The sequence below is a fragment of the Salmo salar genome, chromosome 20, assembly GCF_965601325.2.
Source record: "Salmo salar chromosome 20, fSalSal1, whole genome shotgun sequence".
Classification (NCBI taxonomy): Eukaryota; Metazoa; Chordata; class Actinopteri; order Salmoniformes; family Salmonidae; genus Salmo; species Salmo salar.
The window spans coordinates 71,377,989-71,390,295 of record NC_138310.1 but is presented as its reverse complement, the minus strand read 5'-3'; the positions used below and the strand labels follow the sequence as shown (position 1 = coordinate 71,390,295).

The window sequence follows — 12,307 nt, the reverse complement described above, 5'->3', positions numbered from 1 at the left end:
TGGGGGTAGAAGCTGTTGAGAAGCCTTTTGGTCCTAGACTTGGCGCTCCGGTACCGCTTGCCGTGCGGTAGCAGAGAAAACAGTCTATGACTTAGGTGACAGGAGTCTCTGACAATTTTATGGGCTTTCCTCTGATCTATTATATAGGTCCTTGATGGCAGGAAGCTTGGCCCCAGTGATGTACTGGGCCGTTCATACAACCCTATGTAGCGCCTTACGGTCAGATGCCGAACAGTTGCCATACCAGGCGATGATGCAACCGGTCAGGATGCTCTCGGTGGTGCAGCTGTAGAACCTTTTGAGGATCTGAGGACCCATGCCAAATCTCTTCAGTCTCCTGAGGGGGAAAAGGTTTTGTCGTGCCCTCTTCACCACTGTCTTGGTATGTTTGGAACATGATATGGGCCTTGGTATGCTTTCCCTGTTGTCTGTAGCTGGTGAGGTGCGGAAACACTTTTATGTATTTTGTTTTGTTGCTTTTTGCGTGCTACGTGTTACTTGTTCTATGTTGCTCTGCGTGTGCTCACTGCTCATTGATTGTCTGTAATGTTATTGTAATTGTTTTTAATAACCTGCACAGGGACTGCGGTTGAAAATTAGCCCGCTGGCTAAAACCAGAACTTTAACTGAAACGTTAATTAATGTGCACTGTCCATGTAAAAATAAACTCAAACTCAAACTGCAATCCACTTTAATGACCGGACATTGTTCCACGTAATGGAAACAGATTATAATGTTAGAATACATTAACTTAATGCTCAAATTAACTGGTGTTACCTAAACTATAAAACCAAGCAACAGTAATCAGAAACTGTCAAAGAACATCTCCAATCCAACTATTCAGGCTTCAAATGTCCCACTGCGTCCCTTACAGCCCGATATAGCCCAGCGAGCATGACTCGCTTTCTCCAGCGGACTAAAACATGGCATTAGTAGTTTATCTAAAAACCACCAATAACTAATAACATATTCCATTCAAATTATTAGAAGGCATTGTTGTCATTCCAGTCTACCCAAACAATATAACACAGGATGGATGGCTCTTCTTCAAACATAAATTGTCCTGAGACCACATTTTTTCTGTAGATACTGGCAAATTGGGACACCTTGATAATCAAAGTGGGACACTTCATTCTTTATTGTAAAGAAGGATAAATTAGAGTATATGAGAAATTTCTATATTTTTATAATAAACTTCAATTATTCATACAAATTAAATGTATTAAAACATTCTTTAGGTCATTTTGTGGAACATTAAAGTGGCAATATGTAACTTTTTGGGCAACCCAACCAAATTCACATAGAAATGTGAGTTATAGATCCATCATTCTACCTGAAAGCAAGTCTAAGAAGTGGTAGATCTGTTCAATGTGCGCTATTGTAATGCTTCCAGTTCTTACATTTTTTTTTGTTTTGTCTTTTACTTTAGGGTTTTGTACACCAGCTTCAAACTACACTCTAGTCGACATTTTGTAGAATGAAACCATTAAGACCTCACCCCTCAAACATGTCAATGACTGTTTTATTGTCACCAGAGTGTCAAATACAGCAAAATAAACTTCTTTAATCATCATATTACCTGTATGGTTATGAATATAGCTAGCTAGGATTTTTTATGTTGGTGAGGTAATATCTTTCCAAGTAAAATGCAGCAATGATTGTTTTTGCTTGCAAGCTAGATGATAGCAGATTTGAGGAAAATGTAATAAAACATTTGATCCTATTTAGAAAATTGATTTCTGTTAAGAAAACAACATGTATTTCATAATCCCCCCGGGAAAAAACTGCCTTAAAATGGCCTAGAGTGTCCAGTGTGACAGTAACAGGATGTCCCAGTTTGGCAGCAGGCAAATATTCTAAAAAGGTGAGAGTAGTAAAATAACCATTTACAGTCATTATGATTTACATTTACAAAATATGTTGTAATGAAAAGCTGAATATCCATTCTTAATTTTTTATAAGCTTAACATTATCTCAGAATCCTATGTCATTTTACTTACCATTAGAGACATGTCATTACACGGGATGCCACGCCCACAATTATGTCACACCCATTGAATCAATGTTTTATCACATACTTCCTCACTAACACACAGGCATTGATTGTTTGTTATGTTATTGTACACATTTAAAGATATCCATTATAAAGCTTTGCTAGGTGTCCCACTTAACCAATACTCACCAACATGTTTCTTGGATTGTTCTGCAGGTGTTTGACGCCAGAAAGTGCAAGACTACTCAGGATATGTTCAAGTCTCTGTGCAAACACTTACAGTTTGCCACAAATGGAGGAAACCTAAGGTAAACAAAGAGTTCGGACAAAGAGCAGGGACTAGTTTCAATCCAAACATCTGCGTTATAGCGCGATTGAAACTATAAGGTAATTTTCGATTGAGAGATCATATGCAGTGTTTACGTGAATGCAGTCTCTGCGAATGCGGGAAGATTGCCTTTCGATTTAAATCACGCTTCCACACAGATTGAATCTAGGCCTAGGTGACCAACAGCCCTACTTTCTGAGGTAGCCTAACTACTGCAGCGTTCTTTGTGAAACATGAAAGGATAGAGAAGTATGAGGCAGAGGGCAGAAAACACTGAGTAAAGATGAACCCTGTATGTAGTTAGAAATGTGTCAAATGTAAACTACAGATTTGTCCCACTAACTGTAAATCATTCACTAACTGTAAGTCGCTCTGGATAACAATGTCTGCTAAAATACTAAAATGTAAATGCACCAATGTAAAAGTAATTATACTAATACTCCTGTCTCATGCGTTATTTCTGGGGATGAAGTTGGTATGGTCATGCAAATGATGTTACTGATCTGGTTGGCCTGGCATGCTACTGATCTGATTATTGATAGACCATTATCTTGGCCAGGTCGCAGTTGTAAATGAGAACTTGTTCTCAACTAGCCTACCTGGTTAAATAAAGGTGAAATAAACAAATAAAAAAGACCAAACAACTGAAACACCCGTCTCTAAGAAATCTTTTACAGTCTAAATGTAATTTTAATGGTAAAATTCTTGAATGGAAAATTCTCTTAACATTAATGAATAACTTAAAATAAATACAACTTAAATATACATTAACCTCTTCAATTAAAATAAATTAACATTATCATCTATAGAATGATTTAACTAAGTATACATACCAACTAGAAAATAAGCAGCGGTAAAAGTGGAAATGGAAAACAAAATAGAAACGAAAAGGCCTGATGGTGGCGCTAGAGGATAGGTCAAGTGGTCACCAAATCAATAGGTTTCTTCCACTTAGTCTTGATTGTGCACAACAAATTTTATGGCAATCCAGCCATTACTTTGAGATATATCTTGTTCTCAGTCTTGTTCTCAGCCTGTGGGCATCATGTGTGTAGTGATCCAATATCCATAGCCATGCCATTTAACAGTTATCACTGGCCCTTGCTCAGCCTTACTCACCAAGAGCCCAGTGCCGAGCCTTCTTGCTAGCAGTCACTGATCAAGTCTTTGAAGTCCAGCTTTCTAGCTAACTGACTTTCAATGGACAGCATGGCAAGACTTCAAAGCCTGTCCTGGGACATAGTGGACCTCAAATAGTTTTTTATCAGTTTTAGCTTACTGAAAGCTCTCTCGCCACCAGCAACAGTCACAGGCTGTGTGCAAAATATACGTAAAGCAATGCACACTTCTCCAACAATGCTTTGCAGCTGCATCTTACAAATCGCATTCTGGAGACCAAGAGGGGACAAGTTAGGGGGGAAAGTGGCAGCATATACAGTGTTCAGGTGTCTTACTTCATTTGGAAACTCAGGTGTAAGATCTCTGATCTCTGGAATACTTCATGATCAGTGGATGGCACACAGAAGGGACTTTATCCTCACTAATCTGCCCATCTTTCAGAACAGCAGAAAAGTATTCTACAATTTTTGCAGTGTTCTGGAACCTAGTGTCCAAGTTACTTATGATGTTGTCCATAGCAGTAAAAAACACTGTGTTCTGAAACACTGTTGCTGCACTGTCCTGAGCTGTATCCTCTTGAGAGGTCTCATCATGGAATCTCTTCCTTTTCCTCTGGCGGCTGTGTTCCTTGTTAAATAGAGGTGTAACGTTGCCTCAGACAGAAGAGACTCCCATCCATCTCTAAGAACCCTGCATCTCTTCCTTTAAGGCTCTGATATTGGCTGCCTCTGTGTCAAGTGAGATTTTTCCTGACTGGAGAATCACATTCCTGTTCTCAATGCATTGCAGTACCTGCAATTATGCCAACTGACATGTCATTCAACACAATGCTGCTCACCTCCTTCTTCAGTTGGGAGTAGGGCTGGTTCAGGGGTATGGGTATGGGGAGACAGGGCTGGTTCAGGGGTATGGGGATGGGGAGACAGGGCTGGTTCAGGGGTATGGGGATGGGGAGACAGGGCTGGTTCAGGGGTATGGGGATGGGGAGACAGGGCTGGCTCAGGGGGATGGGGAGACAGGGCTGGTTCAGGTGTATGGGGATGGGGAGACAGGGCTGGTTCAGGGGTATGGGGATGGGGAGACAGGGCTGGTTCAGGGGGATGGGGATGGGGAGACAAGGGCTGGTTCAGGGGTATGGGGATGGGGAGACAGGGCTGGTTCAGGGGTATGGGGATGGAGAGACAGGGCTGGTTCAGGGGTATGGGGATGGGGAGACAGGGCTGGTTCAGGTGTATGGGGATGGGGAGACAGGGCTGGTTCAGGGGGATGGGGAGACAGGGCTGGTTCAGGGGTATGGGGAGACAGGGCTGGTTCAGGTGTATGGGGATGGGGAGACAGGGCTGGCTCAGGGGGATGGGGAGACAGGGCTGGTTCAGGTGTATGGGGATGGGGAGACAGGGCTGGTTCAGGGCTATGGGGATGGGGAGACAGGGCTGGTTCAGGGGGATGGGGAGACAGGGCTGGTTCAGGGGTATGGGGATGGGGAGACATGGCTGGTTCAGGGGTATGGGGATGGGGAAACAGGGCTGGTTCAGGGGTATGGGGATGGGGAGACAGGGCTGGTTCAGGGGTATGGGGATGGGGAGAAAGGGCTGGTCCAGGGGTATGGGGATGGGGAGACAGGGCTGGTCCAGGGGTATGGGGATGGGGAGACAGGGCTGGTTCAGGGGTATGGGGATGGGGAGACAGGGCTGGTTCAGGGGTATGGGGATGGGGAGACAGGGCTGGTTCAGGTGTATGGGGATGGGGATGGGGAGACAGGGCTGGTTCAGGGGTATGGGGATGGGGAGACAGGGCTGGTTCAGGGGTATGGGGATGGGGAGACAGGGCTGGTCCAGGGGTATGGGGATGGGGAGACAGGGCTGGTTCAGGGGTATGGGGATGGGGAGACAGGGCTGGTTCAGGGGTATGGGGATGGGGAGACAGGGCTGGTTCAGGGGTATGGGGATGGGGAGACAGGGCTGGTTCAGGGGGATGGGGATGGGGAGCCAGGGCTGGTTCAGGGGTATGGGGAGACAGGGCTGGTTCAGGGGTATGGGGATGGGGAGACAGGGCTGGTTCAGGGGTATGGGGATGGGGAGACAGGGCTGGTCCAGGGGTATGGGGATGGGGAGACAGGGCTGGTTCAGGTGTATGGGGATGGGGAGACAGGGCTGGTTCAGGGGTATGGGGATGGAGAGACAGGGCTGGTTCAGGGGTATGGGGATGGGGAGACAGGGCTGGTCCAGGGGTATGGGGATGGGGAGACAGGGCTGGTTCAGGGGTATGGGGATGGGGAGACAGGGCTGGTCCAGGGGTATGGGGATGGGGAGACAGGGCTGGTTCAGGGGTATGGGGATGGGGAGACAGGGCTGGTTCAGGGGTATGGGGATGGGGAGACAGGGCTGGTCCAGGGGTATGGGGATGGGGAGACAGGGCTGGTTCAGGGGTATGGGGATGGGGAGACAGGGCTGGTCCAGGGGTATGGGGATGGGGAGACAGGGCTGCTGAGCCTGAAGCTGCATCTGTTGGGCCTGGCACCAGGCAGGGGGAGGGACAACTGATTTATTATGAATAGCTTGCTAAACATGTGCCTGCATTGATTAAATGTTGGCTAAAAGAGGAGTGAAATGTAAACACCCTGAATTTTCTGTGAAGATATGAAGTAACTAATGTTAGGGGAGCAAAAGTAGCCTATTTCACTACGGACTAAGCTATCAGGTTCATTTCCACCACTCACGGACTACATACAGAGGCTCTCTGGATGTTTACTTTTTGCCAAAAACAAGAAAAGAAAAAGAAACAGTTACTTTTTTTAGTACATTGTAAGTAAAATAATATATTAATGATGATAGGTTAATAATTGAAAAAAATGTACCTAATGTTCTAATAATTTTTTAGGGCCCCCCCCCCCCCCCCCCCCCAGGCATATTGCTTAATGTGTTTTTAAATTAAAAATGTCAATAACTTGGAGCTGATTTCCTAGATTTTAGTATTTTATGTCAACAACTAAATTATTAGGCAATTAGTTATTTTTTTTTCTGGATATAAAATTGCCAATGGGCTGCCTATTGGGGAACCCTGCTGTAGGACATTCACTCTGTTATGGGCCAGTTTCACAAGCTCCTTCCATGAGTATTTCAGTTTGTCTGTTATTACATATCTTCTTCTTTCTTGTGTCTTATTTATTTCAGGTCTGCGGTTACCGTCTTCCCTCTGAGAAAGGAAGACATGCAAGATTTCCGGGTGTGGAACAGCCAGTTGGTGAGTATGCAGGTTACCAGATGCCTGATGGCAGTATCCAGGGAGACCCATCCAGTGTAGAATTCACTAAGGTACTATATAAAGTAGCTATAGCCACCAGGATCCACCCAGCTATTTCAATAACATGCATTCAAACAGGCTCACATACTGTATGTACTTGTTTGAAAATATACATTTTTAAAGTTGCTGTTACTTTTGTGCCGTGTTCTTAAAGATCTGTATCCAGCTTGGATGGAAACCTCAGTACGGCCTCTTCGATGTATTGCCACTAGTCCTGCAGGTCAACGGGGAGGACCCAGACCTTTATGAAATCCCTCCACACCTGATCCTGGAGTTTCCATGGAACACCCTCAGTGAGTGACTTTAGCCTCATTTCTATTGAATGATTATGTAAACACACTTTTGAGAACAAATACAATGTTAAGCCTGCAGAGTGTCATCATAGCTATTCCACTACATACAACGACATTCATTGGTTACGATACCGCTACAAAAGGGGTGTCCAGTTATGTTATGACACGTGTATGCAATCCGTTTGATTCCATACTAGATTTGACATTGATTGGATTCATCAGAGACACAGTATTCAGATCATCAGGCCTCCATAGCCATGGTGATGTTTTTAAGTAGGAGTTATCTAATTAAATCAATGTTTTATGTAGCTGCCTGGGTAAATTCAAACCATTGCCCCCAGTCGCTCAAGAGCTTGAACTAAAAAAAAGGTTTTAAAATCCTCCGTCTGGAGCTCTTGAGGAACGGAGCTGAATAGGAGAGAGTGAAGAGCTCTATAGAACTTAACTACGCAGCACATTCCTTTATCCAAATAGTTTCCCAAAGCCAGGTCTAGGATGGCCCAATGACCTGTATCATTTTCTTTTATTTAAATGTCTAACCACTCCAAAGTGGTCCTTCATTCATTTCACTGGACACAATACTGAGTTGAGTCAAGTGTTTCAAGCACCTTTGGTAGAGTGAGCACATCAACTGTGTGTGTGCGTAACTCATTCTGTATGAAAAAGGTGTCACAATGAGGACTGAATGATTCACTATAGAAACTAAACACATCTATCCTAGTGGTGGTGTTTTTGGGCATGCTCTTTTATATAGTATTATCAGATATATTGTGTTGATCTTTCCTCATTAGGTATAAGTGGTTCCAAAACCTTGGACTGAAGTGGTATGCTGTGCCTGTGGTGTCCAACATGCTGCTGGAGATTGGTGGACTTGAATTCACAGCCTGTCCCTTTAATGGCTGGTACATGGGCACTGAAATTGGTGTGAGGGATTTCTGTGACTATCAGCGTTATAACGTCTTGGAGGTAAGGCTCACTTTCACAGGTACTCACCATGGCTACAGCACAGGGTCGTGCTCAGCAGGAGTAGCGCATGTTTTGAAATGGACGGAAACCTCGTCTGGAATAACCAAAAATATAATTTTCTGTTTAAAAATGTTTTCTTGTTTCATACCTCTGCAACACAACCCTGGCTGACTTGATAATGATGCAATGATTGTAGATATTTTGGCTTCCTGTCCGTACAGGAAGTTGGTCGCAGGATGGGCCTGGAGACACACAAGCTGTCCTCACTGTGGAAGGACCAGGCCTTGGTGACCATCAATGTTGCAGTCATATACAGTTTCCAGGTAACCTATGGTTTTCACGTATACAGGACCAATCCAAAGGCATGTTTTTCCCAGTAGATATCCCATGTTGTTGTTGTTGCTGTTTTGTTACATAATTCGTTTTTTTAATACCTACAATTTTAAATAAGATACTTCCATCCAATAATATTTAGCCGGAGGATGCTACGACTGTTCAGCCATCAACTGGAGTTTTCCTTGAGATAAATGTACTCCTTTTGTCTCATTACTGTTCGCTGTAGAAGAACAAGGTGACCATCACAGACCACCACTCTGCAGCTGAGTCCTTTATGAAGCACATGGAGACAGAGTTCCGTCTGCGTGGCGGCTGCCCTGCAGACTGGGCCTGGCTGGTTCCTCCCATGTCTGGCTCCCTCACCCCCGTCTTCCACCAGGAGATGGTCAACTACATCCTCTCTCCCTTCTTCTACTACCAGGTAGATACTGAGACACCATCTTGTACTGTGCATAGTATATAGGTTATGTCATTCATCTGGTTAAGCTCCACCAGGGCAACAGTGCAGTTGCTGAATGATCATCTGTAACTGTTGTTGTTGTTGTTTGAAGCCTGACCCCTGGACGACCCATGTCTGGAGAAATGGGGAGAAGTGCCTGAGGAAGCAACAGATCAGCTTCAAAGTGGTGGCCAGGTAATCTTCCATGGACTATGACACCCATATCTGTAATGCTTTATGAACACAGTCATGATGCGTTATAAATTAGAATGCAGTCCTAATCATATTATTGACATAGCTATAAATGCATATAATGGTTGAGGTTGAGCTAAGCCATGCTCATAATGCATTACAAAGTATTATCATTCATGGCTGGTTCCCTCCTATAGGGCGGCGCTCTTTTCTTCAACCCTTATGAGCAGAGTGCTGGCTAACAGGTTGCGTTGCACTGTCCTGTACGCTACTGAAACAGGGAAATCACAGACATTGGCCCAGAGACTGAACTCCATGCTAAACTGTGCCTTCAACTGCAGGGTAGGAGATCCATCTCATCTCTATGAAGGATGATAGGGGGCCTACTGCCTCAGGCTAATGTGCTTCAGGGCATTTGTGTGTGTTAAGCACTGTGAATCAATGTAAAACTCTAGTTTAATTGGAACCTAAATGTATGTGAGGACTATATTGAGCTCATTTAGAGTTCATTTACAGAACAAGCAATGGGAAGTTAGCTAGCTAGTAGATGTGCTTGTACAATGTACAATCTGTTGATGTCTTAAGTCACTACTGTCCTCAAAATACAGAAGTTCCCAGAAATGTTATAAAGTTAACTAAAGCTGCTCTGTATATCTTCAAAGTTGCTCTGTAAGGAGGACTATAACGTCAGTGAACATGGAACAGGAGAGCCTTCTGGTTGTGGTAACAAGCGCCTTTGGGAATGGAGACTCCCCTAGAAATGGAGAGGTGAGTTTCTGTATTTTGAAGATATTTAACAATAATATTTTTCCCCACGTTTATAAAATGTAATGTCTAAATATTCACCACATGTTAATATTTATTTCTCTAGAGTTTCAAGAAGCAGCTTTTCTCCTTGCAGTGTCTCAGGAACAAGCTAAGGTAAGTAGTATCTCAAGCATTTCTCTCTGCATAGGCTCTCCGTACTGTGCTGTACATGTACATTAGTGGAGGTTGCTGAGGGGAGCTCATAATATTGTCTGGAACGGAGCGAATGGAATGGCATCAAACACATGGAAACCATGGATTTGGTACCATTCCACTGATTCCGCTCCAGCCATTACCACAAGCCTGTCCTCCCCAATTAGGTGCTACCAACCTCCGGTGATGTACATGTCTTTAAGATGTACTAATTTGATGAAGTGGCGGCTTGACTACAGTCTCTGACACCTCTCTTTGGTTTTGAAACTGGTCATATCTCCCCTCTCCTCCCCCAGGTACTGTGTGTTTGGACTGGGCTCGAGGATGTACCCACAGTTCTGTGCATTTGCCCATGCCGTGGATGCCAAGCTGGAGGAGCTGGGGGCAGAGCGGGTGACGCCCACTGGAGAGGGGGATGAACTGAACGGACAGGAGGAGGCCTTCTCTTCCTGGGCTCTCACCGCTCTCAAGGTAGGCAGACAAGGAAGGATGGCTCTCTGGCTTAAAAGTGGATCTTAGCTACGTGTTGATGATCATTTTTGCAGTGTATTTAATAGTATACATATTAACATACTCCTGGTATGTCTACTATATGCTCAAGTAACATTACAAAAAATACCTGTTATGATCTTTAATTTCATAAGCATTTGCATATCTTATTGATCTGGGGCAGAGCGACTCTGCGAGGCCTGGGAACCTCTGAGATACTGTGTAGCTGCTCCCAGGACCACATCACAGGTGACCCGATCCTGTAGGTTCATGCTCTACAACATTCGCAGAGTACGACCCTGCCTCACACAGGAAGCGGCGTAGGTCCTAATCCAGGCACTTGTCATCTCCCGTCTGGATTACTGCTACTCGTTGTTGGCTGGGCTCCCTGCTTGTGCCATTAAACCCCTACAACTCATCCAGAACGCCGCAGCCCGTCTGGTGTTCAACCTTCCCAAGTTCTCTCACGTCACCCCGCTCCTCCGCTCTCTCCACTGGCTTCCAGTCGAAGCTCGCATCCGCTACAAGACCATGGTGCTTGCCTATGGAGCTGTGAGGGGAACGGCACCTCCGTACCTTCAGGCTCTGATCAGGCCCTACACCCAAACAAGGGCACTGCGTTCATCCACCTCTGGCCTGCTCGCCTCCCTACCTCTGAGGAAGCACAGTTCCCGCTCAGCCCAGTCAAAACTGTTCGCTGCTCTGGCACCCCAATGGTGGAATAAGCTCCCTCACGACGCCAGGACAGCGGAGTCAATCACCACCTTCCGGAGACACCTGAAACCCCACCTCTTTAAGGAATACCTGGGATAGGATAAAGTAATCCTTCTAACCCCCCCTTAAAAGATTTAGATGCACTATTGTAAAGTGGTTGTTCCACTGGATATTATAAGGTGAATGCACCAATTTGTAAGTCGCTCTGGATAAGAGCGTCTGCTAAATGACTTAAATGTAAATGTAAATGTACTACACCTGGGCCAGGGGATGGACATTTGACAAGGGACTGGTGTAGCACTAAAGCATTATAAACTAATCTTGTATTTCAGTCAGCCAGTTGTACATGATGATTTTCACTGTCCTCTCTTTCGCAGCACTTTCAGCCATTCACTCTAAAACTGTCTTCCCCATGAAACTGAAGAGGAGACAGAATCTACAGAACCCCCATTCAAGGTTAATTTCTTGTCATCTTCCACACAATTTTTTTTACCCACTAGCATTGTTATTGTTGCAATACTTTTAACATTATTGACAGGACTCAATATTGACAGGGTTTAATTCAGCATTGTCGTTCTTGTTTCTAGCCGGTCCACCATTCTGGTGGAGCTGGAGAGGGAGACAAGTGCAGAGGTCATGAACTTTGCTCCAGGAGACCATGTTGGTGTTTTCCCAGGGAATCTCCCTCAACTGGTGGCTGGAATCCTAAAGTTCCTTCCCCATACACTCCCAACCAACCAGTCCCTACGACTGGAATACCGCTCTGACTCCTGCCTTGGTACAACACTATTCAGTAATAATGGTGGTGATTGGTAACCACGGTAAAATCAGATTTTTTTTAGGAAGACATCATCTTCAAAAAATGGACACTGTTAAAATGACTCTGCATTTCTATTTCCCAACAGATGATGAGAAAAACTGTCAGACGCATCCCAGCATGCCCTTTGTCTCAGGCGCTCACCTACTTCCTGGATGTGACCACGCCCCCCTGTCAGAACCTCCTCCACAAGCTCTCTCAGCTGGCAAGACAGGAGGGGCACTGCCAGCATCTGCTGACCTTGGCAAAGGTAACTTCTGTTTGTCTCAAGGACTACTGTGTTCATTATTGTCTCTTGAAATAAAAATGAGATAAATCATGAAAAAAAAGCCTTTAACCTACCACCCTTTGGAATTGT

The 12,307-nt window shown here is 44.8% G+C and overlaps 1 pseudogene across 1 annotated transcript in view; it reads left to right on the top strand.

Annotated features, from left to right (window-relative positions):
• The window catches only part of LOC123723858 (nitric oxide synthase, inducible-like), a 30,025-nt pseudogene that overhangs the window by 16,635 nt on the left and 1,083 nt on the right, over positions 1 to 12,307 (top strand). The window contains exons 6-20 of the transcript XR_014381918.1: positions 2,210 to 2,301; positions 6,614 to 6,754; positions 6,898 to 7,036; positions 7,828 to 8,002; positions 8,224 to 8,325; positions 8,565 to 8,759; positions 8,890 to 8,972; positions 9,167 to 9,311; positions 9,632 to 9,737; positions 9,841 to 9,890; positions 10,226 to 10,432; positions 10,592 to 10,667; positions 11,510 to 11,588; positions 11,720 to 11,910; positions 12,038 to 12,199. The product of XR_014381918.1 is annotated as a nitric oxide synthase, inducible-like (transcript). The remainder of the gene's footprint in view (positions 1 to 2,209; positions 2,302 to 6,613; positions 6,755 to 6,897; positions 7,037 to 7,827; positions 8,003 to 8,223; positions 8,326 to 8,564; positions 8,760 to 8,889; positions 8,973 to 9,166; positions 9,312 to 9,631; positions 9,738 to 9,840; positions 9,891 to 10,225; positions 10,433 to 10,591; positions 10,668 to 11,509; positions 11,589 to 11,719; positions 11,911 to 12,037; positions 12,200 to 12,307) is intronic.